Source organism: Vicia villosa, unplaced genomic scaffold (genome assembly GCF_029867415.1).
Source record: "Vicia villosa cultivar HV-30 ecotype Madison, WI unplaced genomic scaffold, Vvil1.0 ctg.000666F_1_1, whole genome shotgun sequence".
Classification (NCBI taxonomy): domain Eukaryota; kingdom Viridiplantae; phylum Streptophyta; class Magnoliopsida; order Fabales; family Fabaceae; genus Vicia; species Vicia villosa.
Genome location: NW_026705297.1, coordinates 268,522 through 285,827, shown reverse-complemented (window position 1 = coordinate 285,827; position 17,306 = coordinate 268,522). Strand labels below are relative to the sequence as shown.

At 35.3% G+C, this 17,306-nt stretch overlaps 1 long non-coding RNA gene and 1 pseudogene across 1 annotated transcript; both read left to right on the top strand.

Annotated features, from left to right (window-relative positions):
* The first annotated feature begins 9,052 nt into the window (after positions 1-9,052).
* Positions 9,053-9,944, top strand: LOC131630296 (uncharacterized). Its single transcript, XR_009292295.1, has 3 exons — positions 9,053-9,224; positions 9,308-9,426; positions 9,506-9,944. It is a non-coding gene; the product is annotated as an uncharacterized LOC131630296 (long non-coding RNA).
* Positions 9,945-9,953: 9 nt separating this feature from the next.
* LOC131630279 (probable transporter MCH1) lies at positions 9,954-10,899 on the top strand (annotated as a pseudogene).
* The last annotated feature ends 6,407 nt before the right edge of the window (positions 10,900-17,306 follow it).

Genomic DNA, 17,306 nt, shown 5'->3' with positions numbered 1-17,306 from the left:
AGCACTATGGAACATCTCCTGATAAGGACGAAAAGCAGATTCAGGCTTCATCACAGACTTGTCTGAAGCAGAAAATCCAAGACCAGCTCTATTCTTGTTCTCTTGCAGACTCACCACTTGTCCCCAGACTCCTGAATGTCCATTCTGAACTACCAGTTGAGCATCTTTGAAGGAGGCAATGGAAGCTTCATCCTTTTTGAACTCATCATTAACAGACAGGGCTTGGAATGCAGTTCCAATGACTACTTCATCAGCCTCTATGGTACGAAACGAAGAGAGATGACTAATCAGCAAAGCTTGTTCTCCATTCACAACAACCATCTTTCCATCTTTCACAAATTTCAACTTTTGGTGGAGAGTCGAAGTGATTGCCCCAGCCTCATGGATCCATGGGCGTCCCAATAAGCAACTGTATGCAGGGAAGATGTCCATCACTTGAAAAGTAATCTTGAAGACAAATGGTCCAATACCAATAGGCAAATCAACCTCTCCAACCACTGATTTCTTCGATCCATCAAAAGCTTTGACAATCACATTACTAAATCTCATTGGTGTGCCACCATAAGACAACTTAGCAAGAGTAGATTTCGGCATGACATTCAGCGATGATCCCGTATCGATTAACACATTGGATATTGAGTCCTCTTTGCAATTGACAGAGATGTGCAAAGCCAAATTATGATTTCTTCCTTCCTCAGGCAAATCTTCATCACTGAAGCTCAGATTGTTACACGCAGTGATATTACTCACAACCCCATTAAACGGATCCAGCGTCACATCATGATCCACAAAGGCTTGATCAAGTATTTTCATCAAAGAATCCCTATGAGCAGGAGAACTTGTCAGCAGCTCCATTATAGAGATCTTGTACGGAGTACGGTGTAGCTGATCCACGATCTTATAATCACTCATCTTGATAAGCTTCAAAATCTCATCCATCTCCTTTCCTGAAGATGATCCAGCATTCACTTTTGTCGCATCATTATTGTTCACAGGCACTTGAGTAGGATTCCTCTGGACATCCACAACTGTTTGGGGATGAGTAAAAACTCGTCCACTTCTAGTCACTCTACTAACATCTTCTATATTCTCAACAGAAGACAGAGGCTTAATCTCAACTTCTTTTCCAGCTTCCAGCATGGTGGCATTGTATCTGTATGGTACAGCTTTGTCAAAACTATAAGGTACAGATCCAGGCAAACATATCACAAGAGGTTCTACAGCAACTTCGCCATAATAACCAATCTCTACACATTCCGGAATTTCAAAGCATGGCTCAATCACATTGACATCATCTTCATCTCTATCCCTCAGAATCTCAATGAGCCTTTGATCTATCATCTCTTGTAAATCTCTTCTCACAATATAACACCCTCGAGGATTAACTGAACAGATCCTACAAGCAGCATGATTATGCTCATAATGACTGTATTCACACAGAGTGGCATGCATCTCTACCAATGATCCTCTGATGTGTTCCACACGATAAATCTTATACTTCCTAGGGCACCCATACACCATATTCACAGCAGACGCTTCATGAGTTGGCAACGGATTGTTCTTCACATTAGGGCCAATATCACGGAAAGAAAGCATTCCAAAACGAACCAATCTCTGAACTTCATTCTTCAAAGGCCAGCAATTCTCTAAGTCATGCCCAGGAGTATTCTGATGAAAAGCGCAAGTGGCATCAGCTTTGTACCACCAAGGGAGTTTCTCTGGAACAGGAGGTGGTGACCTTGGTTGAACCAACTTCTTATGAATTAGAGCAGGATACAGTTCAGTGTACGTCATGGGGATAGGATCAATATTAACTCGAGGATACGGATTCCGCCTTGCTGGTTGTTGATTATCAGGAGCTACAGGCACTGAATTCACAACAGGAGTTACTGACGCCACTTGTTGAGATTGATTTCTGAATCGACTATTCCTCCCATGAGAAACAGCATTAGCATCTGATTCCTTCTTCTTCTGGAATGAAGAACCATACTTCTTTGCACCACCAGACGAATTGTCATTCCGAACCAGACGGCCTTCTCGCACAGCTTCTTCCAACCAGACACCCATACCCACCATTTCAGTGAAGTCTACAGGAGCACTCGCAATCATTTTCTCATAGTAAAACGGACCAAGAGTCTTAAGGAAAATCTTAGTCATCTCTTTTTCTTCCATCGGAGGAATCACTTGGGCGGCAACCTCACGCCATCTCTGAGCATACTCCTTGAAGGATTCCTTCTCTTTCTGCATCATAGCTTGCAATTGATCTCGATCAGGAGCCATGTCCACATTATACTTGTATTGTTTCACAAACGCTTCAGCCAGGTCATTAAAAGTGCGAATATGGGTGCTATCAAGGCCCATATACCACTTAGAAGCAGCTCCAGTCAAACTGTCTTGAAAATAATGGATCAACAGACGTTGATCATCAGTGTGAGTGGACATCTTCCTTACGTACATCACCAGATGTGCCTGAGGGCAGGAATTTCCTTTATACTTCTCAAATTCAGGCAACTTGAACTTAGCAGGTACTTTCACATTGGGAACAAGGCAAAGATCATGCACATTCTTTCCAAACAGTTCTTTCCCACGCAAGGCTTTCATTTCTTTCTGCAATTCTTCAAACTGATCTTGGAAACCATCCATTCTGTCTTGAATTTCACTTGGAGCAGCATCATAAATGGGCTCTGGGACAAAAGGACCAGTATGAACAATAGGAGATGTGTTGACCATAACAGGAGTCAACGGACGAGTCATCTCAGGAACAGACAAATAACCTTCAGGCATGCCCCAGGGATATCCATTAGGCATACGTTGCTGAGTAGCACCAACAGGAACAACAGGAATGGTTGTAGCAGCAATTTCAGAAATCACAGTGGTCTGACCCTGAGCTTGGGCATTGAGAGGAGGAACTTGATTCTGATTCTGAGTCTGAGTAGCCATCAATGTCTCAACCAGAACAGTGAGACGATCCACACCAGATCTCAAAGTAACAACCTTTTCACGTAGCTCGCGATTCTCTTGTTCAAGACCTTCCATCTTCTTCTTGCAGTTAGCTCGAGTATTATACCGGTGAGACAGCTTGATTCTGTATGAAGAACACTAAATAAGACCTCAGGAATACTCTCGGAAGCAAGACCAAAATGCAGAATGATGCATGAAATGTAATGCAAATGATTTTTATTGGTTTTCAAGGAACTTTAAGACATTAGTTATAAACATTAACAAAAACAACATAAAACATAACAGCATTCTTTCATTAGAAATGGAAAAGCTTACAAAAAGGATTCAAAGATCCAAAATTACAAAACAAAGGAAAAGCTAGAAACTAGAAGGGAACACTTCTGACGAAGACCCAACTCCTCTCTGCAGCTTCCTACGGAGCTTCTCCAACTCATCTTCATAAAAGGCCTTCAAATGAGCATTCTCGACCATCAACTTATCAGCAACTTCCTTCCATGCAACTGAATCTTCTTGTTGTCTCTTTCGCTTTTCTCCATGTTGTTGAAGCAACTCTTCTTGATGACGGATTTGATCATCCTTTTCCATCAACCAACCATCTTGGATATCAAGCATTTCATCCTTTTCTTTCAAATGTATCTTCAACTCTTTATTCTCAATTTCCGAAGCATGAAACTTCTTCTCCCAAGCATCTCTTTCCATTCTCATCTTAGCTACGAGCTCAAAATGCTCCTCATTACTTTCAATAGGAGTAATGAAAGACAAAGGTGGAGCAATGGGTAGAGAAGGCTCCTCAAGCAAATAAGGCATCTGAAAAGTATGAGATCTAGCTTTAACCCAATCAGTGTAGTCTTTGAGAGCAACACATTGTTTCGTTCCCAAATGTCTCTTCCTATCAATATGATGCCAAGCACGCACAAACCGATTTCTCATATCCGAATTTCCATCTTGATTAAGATAGAAGATTCCTGACACAAGAATACTAGCAGGTCGCTCCTTCATGGGATAGCAAAATTGGCGCCTTGCAAGAATGGGGTTGTAGGTAATTCCTCCTTGTATACCAAGAAGAGGTACATTAGGGAATTCTCCACAACTATCAATAATCTCACCAATGTCATAAGCAGGATTATACCAATGGACATTCCCATTAGTAAGAGACATGATCTTCTGAGACCATGAGAGACCATCAGGATTGTTCAAGAAATTCTTAGCTTGAGGTAAGTGCGAAATAAACCACTTATAGAGCAAAGGAGTGCAACAGTTGATAAGTCCACCTTTCTTATCATTCCTATGGTGAATGGAATGATAAGTGTCCCCAAGCAAAGTAGGTACAGGATTCCCAATCATGAAGATCCGAATAGCATTAACATCAACAAAATTGTCAATGTTGGGAAAGAGTATCAAACCATAGATGAGCAAGGCCAAAAATGTCTCAAAAGCAATCATACTTCCTTTACTAGCCAACATAGAAGCCTTTCCAATCAAGAACTTAGAAGTCAACCCCCAAATTCCTCCTTTTTTGGTCATGTTTGCTTTCACATCCGATATCTTTAACTGAAGAAGTTCTGCTATCTCATCAACCTGAGGCTCTTTCTCCAGACCACTAAACGGTATATCATTCGTAACCGGCAAACCAATCCAATAAGAATACTCCTCCAAAGTGGGCATAAGCTGATAATCAGGAAAGGTGAAACAATGATAAACTGGGTCATAAAACTGCACAAGAGTCTCAAGAATCCCCTTTTCCACTTTGGTCTTCAAGATAGAGATCAATTTCCCATAACGGTTTTTGAAGTTGTCAATATTAGGAACCAAAGTTGCTAGCTCTTTCAATTCCTTCGCACTTGAATTCCTGAAAGTGTACTTCTTGATGCTTCTCTTTTGATCCATGGTACCTGTGATGTTTACAAAAAATGTCTCTAAGTTCCTTGAAAACCATTTGTGAATGTCATTTTTATGAATGCATGAATGTATGGTTTATGCATCAACCACAATCAAGAGCACACAAGATCACAGCAAATCACACAAAATCACACAGTCCAGGTCCTTAGGTTCGACGTCACGAGCATGGAGCCATGGGTCTACCCATCCCACAAGGCGTGATCTAAGGAGTTTTGTACCTGCCAATCGGGTTCTACAAAGGTTCCCAGAGTTTTCAATCTTCTATCGTATATTACCGACACGCACAATTGCTCATGGGCGCCAACAATATGCCTAAAAAGACCTCGTCTGAGCGTAGTATCGCATGACAACAAGCTCAAATTGGTACTTGATCTTGTTTCTGCACTACATCCTAAAAAGGCTTGGATGGGTTAAAAGGGTTCTAGGCCATTCAGCTTCTACGGACACTCACTATTGAAAGTAATAGCGTTCTTACGATGGTTCGTAACAACCTCTACTACCTTCCATGAGGCCTCCACTAATTGGGGTTCCACCATATGACGCTCATGGTAAGGATTGCTCCTGACATGCGACTATTGGTCTTACCACCTCCTATCTCAAGTTACTCACAAAAGTTCGGGTTAGAACTTTATCTCATCACAGAGGAACTATCGAGCACCAAAAAGAAAAAAAAGAAAAAACAAACAAAGCACACAACAATATATAAAAAATAAAACACACAGATAAACAAAAATAGGCTTAACACACTTAAAACTGGATCCCCAGTGAAGTCGCCATTTTTCTGTAGCGGGGAAAATCTGATATCGAAGCCATGGGATTGACTCGAATCAATATTTCGTTTGAAATCGCCACCGCGCTTTATTTTTCCAAAGGAAAAGGGAAAAGAACGAAAAACCCAAAGTTTTGTTTTTAAAACAAGAAAGAGAACTCAGGTTCGGGTGTTGATTATACAAGGGGAAGGTTTTAAGCACCCCTCATATCTGTGGTACTCCACAGGAACCTTTTTGAAAATCTGTGTCGTGTGTGCTAAAAAAGGGTTTGTTTTATTTTTAAAATAAGCTCGGCAAAGCGTTAAGCTTTGTGCCTACATACCTCCTCGGTGCAATGGAGAAGTCAGAGCTAATGTAGTTCCTCTTAAAGGGAAAAACGTTTTAAAAACGAATAAACACATTATCGTCGTCGGAGAGAAATACTCAGCCATTGATCTTGAGCATGAGAACAAATGAGTTCTTTGCATCGCAAATGAAAGAAGGGCTCCAACTCGGATAAAATCGACGAGTATGCCACTAGCTCTCTCACGCGGAAAAGATCTCATTATATCAATCAATTTCAAAATCGTGGGGTATAACCACTCGTTTCGACAATTAACAGTGTCTAAACTTTGAAGAAAAAAGGCCAATAAGGGCAAAAGATGTTTTTAAGGAAAAAGGTTTGAAAAGGTTTGCAAACATAAGAAGGTTTTTGAAAAAGGGAGAAGATTTTGAAAATTTAAGAATGGGAGGAGATGAAGAGGCTATCCTATTGCGTAAAATAAAAGCTAAGGAAAAGAACAGTCTAACCGAAATAAGAAGCCAACACTTGACATTGTGAGTCAAGGTAGATTTCCCATCCTTTGGAATATCAATACTAAACCATCACATTACCACTTGGGGATCCAGATGAACTTATTATCTTAGCACCACTTTGCATTAAGCACATTAAAATTTTGACAAAAATCAGGCAGAGTAACTGCTGTTTTCGGGTAAAATCCTTATCTCAATGCCTTGGAATTAACCATCAAGGGCTTTCAAGGAAATACCTGCATACACAAACAGACAACAATCCAATGCCAGACAGACAGAACAATCACAGAGTAATAACAGAATGAGGGTCCAGAGGTCCTAAGTCCATAAGTCCGAATCTCCAAAATGCTCAGGATAGTAACCAAAAGTCCGAAAGAGCCTTAGGTGTTTTTTAGATTTTGGTTGATTATTAGTGTTTTAGCATAAAAGTAAAGTATGGTCCAAGTGGACAAAGAGAAAATAGCGGAAACATAAACATATGTCCAAATGGACAAAGAGAAAATAGCAGAATATAAACGTCCAAATGGACAAAGGAAAAATAGCGGAATGTAAATATGATGGAATGATAAAATAAAGCGATAAAGCGAGAAATATAAAGAGCAATATAATAAAGTGCGGAAATTAAAGTCAATTGTTAGATGTTAAAGATAACCATCTTGAAACCTGTCAAGTATGTTATCAAAGTTAGTAGTAAAGATCGATGGTGAGTGAAGGATGTACTCGGATTTAAATTCAATAGAAATTTATCAGAAGCTTGATAAAATCATAGCGACTACACGATAAACCTCCATAAGTCTTAAATCAACCGCATACAATTCTCTTCCATATTTGATCTTTTTTGATTCGGGACACGAAATATTGCGCTATGTTAAGCAGATCGCCAAGTGATTTATGTAGAAATCACCCTACAACGAGGCCGGTCAAAACTTTATGTGCTAATGCATGCGAGAGAAATGATATGTAGATCATTCTCCGAAAGCAATACCGCATGAAAAGAAAATAGGTAACGATCTAGTCTTTACTAAGAATCCATAAGAATTCTCAAAGTGTTAAGACTTTCATCGATCAAAAGAAAAAAAGGAGAAGAAGAAGATAAAATGCATAAAGTAAAATCAACTCACACTATCATTAATATCATTCATCTAATATTATGGATTTGGTCCTTTCAAACCTATCAACATCCTAGATCCAATGATATTAATGAAGTAGAGGAAGAAGAATAAAATTCGCAAAAGATAATCAACTCACACTATCATTAATATCATTCATCTAATATTATGGATTAGGTCATTTCAAACCTATCAACATCCTAGATCCAATGATATTAATGAAGTGGAGGAAGAAGGAAGCCAAAACAAGCATAAAAAAAGGCAAAAAACCACATTCTGCCAGCAGGAAATCGATTTCATGCAGGGGGAAATCGATTTCCATAGTGCAGTTTTCAAAAAAATAGGTTACGTTCAGCAGGAAATCGATTTCAGCCTTAAGGAAATCGATTTCCTCAGTGTAAATTTCAGCAAAAACAGCATTTAAAGGCATGAAACTTGATTTGAACAAATATACAAACACCTTATGATCACACATCAACTTGAGCACGAAATTTCCATCACAAAACCAGCAAATATCATCAATATAGCATCAAAGATGCATTGAACACAAGCAACAAAGATCTACATCTTAGAATTTAGGAATTTACCAATTCTTGAATGAAATGTTGAAGTAGCTTTAAGAACAAGCACAAAGTGTGTAGATCTTTCAAATTTGGAGATGAACAACCAAAGAAAAGAGAGAAATGTAGGAGGTTTAGTTTAAAATTAGCAAGATTCAATGTGAATCTCACTAATCTTATGAAAATGAACTTTGGGTGAGGGTTTTGGAAAGGGTGAGAAATGAATTTGCAAGCAATTTTTTGGCTCTCCAAGCTTGAGAAATGAGAGAGTAGTGGCCTCTATTTATAGGATGAGAGCAAGAGTAGTGGCAATTTGGTCATTTGCTCTTGGTTAATTAACTTGTGTTTACTTTGTGATTAAAGTGGCATTTAAATGGTAAAAAATGGTAAAATAAGGTTAAAATGGAATTAATGAAGGGAATTATTTTGGGGAGGTGGAAAATTGGTAAAATGACAAAGATGGTCAAAGAAAATAGGTGCCAAAATCAAATCAAGCTTCCCTCTCTATTTTTTTGAATTTCGCCTTAAGGAAATCGATTTCCCCAGGAGTGAAATCGATTTCACTCTGTTCCAGAAGAGAATTTGGCGCAAAATACACTAGGGAAATCGATTTCATGCTGTCCAGAATGTGATTTTGTTGAAAATTGCTGTAGGGAAATCGATTTACCCAAGAGGGAAATCGATTTCATCAGTCTAAAATGTGGAAAATGCCTTGCTTATTGCATGTCTTGGCTTGATACCTACAAAACAAAAGCCTACAAAGAAACAAAGCAATATTTTTGGTATTTGGGTTAGTACAATATGCATACAAGATAAACAATCATTGGTGCTTGATGGTCCCTCTTATTGATGAGGTGAGTGCAACACCACAAACAAAACTTCTAAGTGAAGCTCTTGATTAATGATTGGGATATGAATGATATATGATCTTAGGGTCAAAAATTGGGGTATGACAATATGCTCCTTCTCTTTTCAACACATTTTTACAAATGGGTCCTAAGGCTGCTCTTTATGCCATAATCTTTTTCATTATCAGGGCAAATTAAAGATTGCGGATTTCGGATGGTCGGTACACACATTCAACCGCAGGAGGACCATGTGCACCACCCTGGATTACCTTCCACCCGAGATGGGTAAGTTTAGATGACATGAATTTTCCATATTAAATATGTTTGTTTCTTTATATAATGAGCCTAAATTCTAGATGTTTCAATAGTGGAGAGTGTAGAACATGATGCAAGTGTTGATATATGGAGCCTTGGCGTTCTTTGCTACGAGTTTCTTTACGGAGTCCCGCCTTTTGAGGCCAAAGAATATTAAGATACTTATAGCAAGGTAGCAGTTACTAAGCAGTTAAATTTGTATCATCATGTAATTGTAACTTTGTGTAATTTTATAATGTTTTGTTATTCAGAACTGGCTTTGAGATTCAGTAAATCAATTCAAGCTCATGACTTGCATACAGGTGTGGATGTTTGTATTAAAATTATAAAGAACAACAAGGATTTCTTTGATCAAAGCCTTGATCAGATCAAACTCCTTAAGTATGTCAATAAGCATGCTCCTGGAGACAAGCATCACATTTTGCGATTATATGATTACTTCTACTATAGAGTAAGTTATTTTGTATAAGCTACCGATCTTATTAATACTATTACATTTTCCTTTCATTCAATTGTAGTGCAACACTAGATACTACCTTTCCTAGGAAATTAACATTAATATAATAACAACATACATTGGACTTTTCCACTCACCATTCCTTTATGTTGTCGTACTACAAACAAATCTATTTGTCCATGTTGATGGTGTGCACATAATTAGTCAAAAATCACGAGGCCTCTTCTGCGACATTAGGCTCTTCGATCTCAAATGAGGAAGTTTGCTCAGTAGATTGAATATTTCTTAACTGATCAATAATTGAGTTTGGCTTGATCTTTTCCATAAAACTGTAATTTACCATTTATAATTATCTTCCTATGTATCTTATGATTGTTATATTCCTAGAGAACATCCTTAGTCTACAATTATCGATCCGCATTCTTACATTCGATGTGCTTATGGTGTTACTGGCCTCACTTCTTTTCGTCACATTTAGTGCAAACCAAAATAGGGCTTTCAATCATGCTTCAGAAAGTTTTCTTGATGGAGGGTCTAATAACCCTTTATTAGCCAATGATACTAACAATTGAAGGAGAGTGCAACAAGGAGAAAACCTGAATCTTTTCAAAGCAGTGAAAACGATGAACTTTTGGATTTTGTTTGTTTCTATGGCATGTGGTATGGGATCAGGACTCGCAACGGTTAACAATATTATCCAAATAAGAGAATCCCTTGGATATTCAACTTTCAAAACAGGTTCATTGGTTGCTTTATGGAGTATTTGGAATTTTCTTGGCCGCTTCGGAGCTAGTTATGTGTCGGATTATTTCTTACACGCGAAAGGATGCGCAAGGCCGTTTATTATTGTGATCAATTTAATGGTTATGAGAATTGGTCATGTCGTAATTGATTGGTATTTGTTATGGCTCTCAGTGGTCCCTAATGCCTACAATCGCTTCTGAGATATTTGGTGTACGACACATGGCCAACATATACAAGACCATCACTATAGCAAGTTCAGTGGGATCTTATATATTTTCTGTAAGAGTACTTAGTTATATGTATGATAAAGAAGCATCAGAAGAAGGAAATATGTGTGTTGGGACTCATCGTTTTATGCTTCCCTTTCTCATTATGGCTTCTACCTCTCTTTTGGGTTCTCTGGAGAACATTTGTAATGAACTTGACATTGATTTGTATGGGTGAAATATAATTATGTGTAGATCTTGAATGAATGAATATTAGTGTATTGGATTTAGGGTGTCGTGTCCTCATGAATGTCACTTTGAATAAAGTTTGAATGGAATGGAAATTGCGATGAATCTAGATGAATCCTTGAGACCAACCTTGTCCAAGTACATTCTGCAACGGTTAACATTTATTTGTCATAATAACATTTATTTTTCATTGATAATATAAGAAACAGATATTAGACATATTTTTATAGACGAAAAAAAGTCTATGATACAAATATTTTTATAAATAGTAAAAGTATCGTTGATACAAACATTTTAATAAACGGGGAAAAATGTATTGTTGATGCAAATACTCTTATAAATGAGAAAAAATGTATTTTCGATGAATTTTATTTTTTGTATATTTTTATTATATTTTAAAACAAAATTATTTATATATAGGAATAACTATACGATTGATTCAAATATTTTTATATATGAAATAATATATTTGATTTGTAAATTGATTTTAATCAATTATTATTAACGGAAACATGAAGTTAGTGATCAAATTAATTAATATTAACGGTAATATTAAATTACTAATCAAAATATTGAATATTAAAGGGAACATGAAGTTAATGATCAAAATATTGAATAAAGACGGAAACATGAATTTACTAATAACGGGAACATGAAGTTACTGATAAAAATATTGAATACTAACAGGAACACGAAGTTACTGATCAAAATATTAATATTAACGAAAATATGAAGTTACTAATCAAAATATTCAATATTAACGGAAAAATGAAGTTACTGATAAAAATATTAAATATCAACTGGAACATGAAGTTTCTGATCAAAATATTAATATTAACAGGAACATGAAATTACTGATCAAAATATTGAATAATAACGGGAACATGAAGTTACGGATCAAAATATTGAATATTAACGAAAACATGAAGTTACTGATCAAAATATTGTATATTAGCGGGAACATGAAGTTATTGATCAAACTATTTATTATTAACGGGAACATGGAGTTATTAATTAAAATATTCAATATTAACGGGAAGCGATGTTAGTATGTTGAAAGTAAATGTGACTAAGTGTATTGCATTGGACAATCGACATTGTGTTGTTTATTCTCTATGCAAGTCACATTTTTTCTATTGTTGGTAAAAGAGTGATCAAAATATTAATATTAGCGGAAACATGAAGTTACTAATCAAAATATTGAATATTAATTGGAACATGAAGTTACTGATAAAAATATTGAATACTAACAGGAGCATGAAATTACTGATCAAACTATTTATTATTAACGGAAACATGGAGTTACTGATCAAAATTACTGAATATTAATTGGAACATGAATTTACTGATCAAAATATTGAATATTAACGGAAATATTAAATTATAACAATATTTCCAAAACAAAAATAATATTTATATAAACAAATATATATTACTGTTCAAAATATTAATAATAGCGGAAACATGAAGTTACTGATCAAAATATTAATATTAACGGGAACAGGAAATTACTATTCAAAATATTGAATAACAACGGGAACATGAAGTTACATATTAAAATATTTAATATTAACGAAAACATGAAGTTACTGATCAAAATATAGAATATTAACGAAAACATTAAGTAACTGATTAAAATATTGTATATTAACGGGAACATGAAGTTATTGATCAAAATATTAAATATTAACAGGAACATAGAATTATTAATTAAAATATTCAATATTAACGGGGAGCGATGTTAGTATGTTGAAAGCTAATGTGACTAAGTTTATTGCATTGACTCAATCGACATTGTGTTGTTTATTCTTTATGCAGGTCACATTTTGTTCTATTGTTGTTAAAACAGTAATAATTTAAGCCAAATAATTAATCTTTCCAATTTTTATTGCATACTAATAAAATAATATATAAAATTTATTTTCTTAATTACTTTTTATTTTCAATATTCAATTTTTTTAATATTAGTATTTTTATAACTTTTCTCATTTGAACCCAAATTTAATCTTTAACTAATACCTTTTATTTTTCTCAATCCAAATGCGCAAAAATGACGGGTACCCGTGCGAACGCACGGGTATCACACTAGTTATGCTGAAGAAATTAATTAACTTGTTGATTGAATGAACATCAAACTTGAACCGTATTTTGTCTTCATGTTTAAAGAGGTTGGATTCACAAAATTCGACTCATTCAAATGTTACTCTTGTTTTGTATTAATCTTCAATGTTATATTAAATATTTGATTTTTCCATTATCACCACATAACGAAAGGAAGTGATAATCGTATTCTCGTAGGATTGTTGTAAAGTCTATCTGCAATTTCTATTAGGGCCTATTTGGTTCAAATGAGGGGGAGGGGAGGGATTTTTATTAATTATACTTATGTTTGGTTCAAATGAAGGGAGAACAGGGGAGGGAAGGGATTTTGGTTAAAAATATATTTGGTTCACGAGGGGAGGGGTTTTATTAATAATTTATATTTTATCCTTATGATTTTATATAACTGATATGATATTCAAAGTTGAAAATTTCATAAATATTTTGTTGGAAATAATATTTATAATTTTGAGTGATTAAAAATTTATAACTTACCACATAACGTTTAAAAAAATTGAATACACTTGATACGTATTATAACTTTCGACACAAAATTATCTATCCGTTGATTACAACTTTTGAATACATAAAATAAATAAAATTAGAATAAAATTAATATAAATAAACATAAAAATAAAAATTATATTAAAAATTAAAAATTGTAGTGATTATAATTTTTATTAAATAAAAATAATAATTTAAAGGTAAAAATTAATTATAATAAATCGATATAAGCAATAGAGAAAATTCACAAAAAAAAAAAAGAAGAAGCAGACGAAAGAAAATAATAATTTTGAAATAATAAAATAAAATTGAGGGTATTTTAGTAAATATATTAATTTATTAAATATCAACAGTTACATTCTCTCTCCTCCCCTCCGAATCCCCCTAATTCGAGGGACACAAAAAATGTGATTTGGAGGGATTTTGCTCCCCTCCCCTCCCCTCCATTCCCCTCCTAAAAATTGAATCACACATTTTATTATAAACATTCCCTCCCCTCCCCCCCCCCCCCCCCCCCCCCCCCCCCCCCCATTTACCTCGAACCAAACACACCCTTAAAGTAAATAGAAAAAATAAAATATAAGTTAAAAAAGACATTGTCTTCGTATGGTTAATTGATAATAATGAAGGAGTGGAACTTAACTAATTTCGACAATAAAATATTAATAGGGGTAATTGTAACTTCAAATGAATATAAGTTGGGATGATAGAGACCTCGACTATGATATCATGGTAATCTGTCAAGAGTCGACATCAATTTGAGTCTTGTATTACAAAATTATTGTCACATTAATATTAAAGTTGAACATAAATGGTGTACTAGTATAATTGTATTGGCCTTTGTACTTAGATAAGATTATCAAGGCTAAAAAAGAAAGGGCCCAGGGGAAGCAATACAAAGTACTATGAGGATAGGCAAATATCGTAAGCCATCCAAAGGAATTTCTGGAGAGTACCAGTATAATTCTTAGATCGTCTGTGATTTATCGTATGGGGCCCATAGTGGGCTTGGGCTATCCAATGCGATTTTCAAATATCCAATGAACATGGGTAATGATGTGGCCTTATACGCCAATGATAGGAGGCAAAATGTCATGTTTCTTGCTTTTTTTCCCTTTGAATTCATGTGTGTTTTCATCATTTTAATTCATCTTTATGCGTTTTTTACTTCTATATTTGTTTTCAGGGAATAAGTAGTTAGTGGAACGAATCGGGACGTGTTGTCTGTCACGTATTTCCTAACACGGCCCGTGTCAGTACCTTAGATAGTTACGAATTATTGACTTCTTGGCTAAGTTTGTAACCTTTGGCTTATGTAACCTCCATTTTCTTCATGATTAGTGATAAGCAGAGTAGGTGTTATTGTACACCGAACTGGGTTAACAATTCTGTATGTTAATTTACTTTCCAGCATTGTTTTTAAATCATGGATATCTGGTCATTGTATGTTGTTCAGAGATCAATGTCTCGACATCTGTTGAAAGTATTTTGGGTAAATATTTTCTAATATATCGTATCCACAGAGACTAAGTTAATATTGTTGTCGTTCTATAGTCGAATTATAATGAGTTAGTGAAAAGTATTGGTTTTGATTGTTTAATCTCAAATTGCAAATAACAGAATAATAATTGAATGATAAAAAGCTTAAAGACGAATAACAATGGTGAATGAATATGTTGAGTTCTAGGGTTCATCAACCTATTCATATGCAATAATCAATTAATCAACAAGTGAATATTATCTAAGTTATTATCTTCATTCATCCTCAAAACTGATATTATGTCTAATAATCAATCTAGAACCACCTCTACCGGTATGATATTCGATCTCTCAGAATAACTATAAATATAAAGGGAATTAACCACGATGATTTATGAAAACTTCTTCAAAATCTTATCTCTGAGTATTAATCAACAAGTCAATGTAAAAACCTAGGGCAAAAGTATAAACCCTATCTCTCGATTGATAGTTCAACAATGATATAAAATAAAAGCAAGGTTTTTCATTGATAATAAAGCTTAAACAATTGTTCACAGAAATTAATCAAGTAATTGCATCTTCATAGGTTAACTACTACCTTAAACTCAACACAATAGGATTTAGCTCTCCATAGATATGAAGAACACACAAAGTTTCATGGATGGATTCATCTTCATCAAGGGAATGTCTTTAATTGATGTTGAATTCTCCGTCGAATGTTGTTTGCTGCTCTGGATTAGGATTGCTCTCTGAATTTCGCTCACCAAAGATCTATTTCTTATGAGAATTAGGGCTTCTATTTATAATAATTCATCCTTGTAACGTAGCCACCGCGCCTCGGCACGTATTGGCGTGGTGAGAACCCAAGTCAGAGGGTTAAGGCGCGTCTCGCCCCTTATTGGCGCGGCTCGGCCTATGTTTCACCTTCCTTCTTTGTGATTCCTCCTCTCAAGAAGCTCTACGCCTGCGTGTTTCTTCGTCTTTACTTCTCAACTTCAATATCTGCACAAATAACACCCAAAGTGACACAAGTTGTTCTAAAATTAGTGTCGAACCTTTAGAGTTCAATTCTAACCGTAAAATCCTCAAAACTCCTAAGATATACTCAATTTTAGCTCAAAAGGTAGTTAATTTAACACATGAAAACACTTTTAATTCACTCCTAACAAACTCTCCCCAACTTAGAGTTTTGTTTGTCCCTAAACAAAATTACTTACCTCAATAAAAACAACAACACATACCAACAATCATGCAACAAGTTTTTCAAAAAAATTTTCAAATGGTTCAATTCAGTGACCAACTCAGATACTCTTCATCTCCCTGCAAACTCAGAACATGCACATGAAACAGATTTTGAAAAGAAATTACCTCCAAAAGTTCAAAACACTACACAACCTCAGTTGAATCTGCACTAATCACTCTCATCAAAAGATATGATGAATAAAAGAGGGGTTAAACACTCATCCAAACAATTAAATCAACAAATATCCATATCATACGTTCACCATATTGTTAGCATCAAGTCCTGTGGAATCTGAGAATCGAAAGGTCTTTATAGGGTTGTAATGTGGTTTAGATTCAAAGAAAAGAATATGTTCAAGGGTTGTTCCTATTCTAGGGAAGCATCCGAATCACATAACTCATTCCTTTTTATCTATACCATTAGCTCTTTCACCCGTTCATCTTTTCATTCGTAGCTCGATGTTTCTTTCATTTTCAATAACTGTCCAAGTTCACATGTTGTTTTTCCTTTGTTTTCTTTTTGTCACGCTACGAAATTCTTTTGTTCTTTGCACATTACCACCTGTACTTACTTTTCTTTTGCTTATGAATCTCCCCAACTTGGAGATCAACCTGTATTCAGATTCTATGAATGCTCCCCTACTTTCTATAAAGGTAAAAGAGAAAACACATCACCAAATTTTATGGTTGATGGTCCAAAACAAAACTTTTCATTGAGATCAAAACTCACCAGGTGTTTTTCTTGGTGCATATTATGAAATTTATCTTGACCTCAGGCTCAAAGAATGGTTAGCAAAGGATCACACTCTCACAAAAAAAAATAAGTTTGAAGATGGAATAGGCTCAAAGAAACTCTCAGATTCAAACAAGTGCCTAAGTCCTTTTCACATATTTCCACAAAACGATGCGACAAACGGTCTAGCACAATACAAACAAGTCAAAGTAATCGATGGTCTCCTGGATATAGTAAACACTGGAAAGCTTTCCTCACAATGGTTAAGGCTAATCCGATCCAACAAAAATAGTGTACCATAAAGAACTTCTAGTAGTATTTACTAACAACCTATGTTT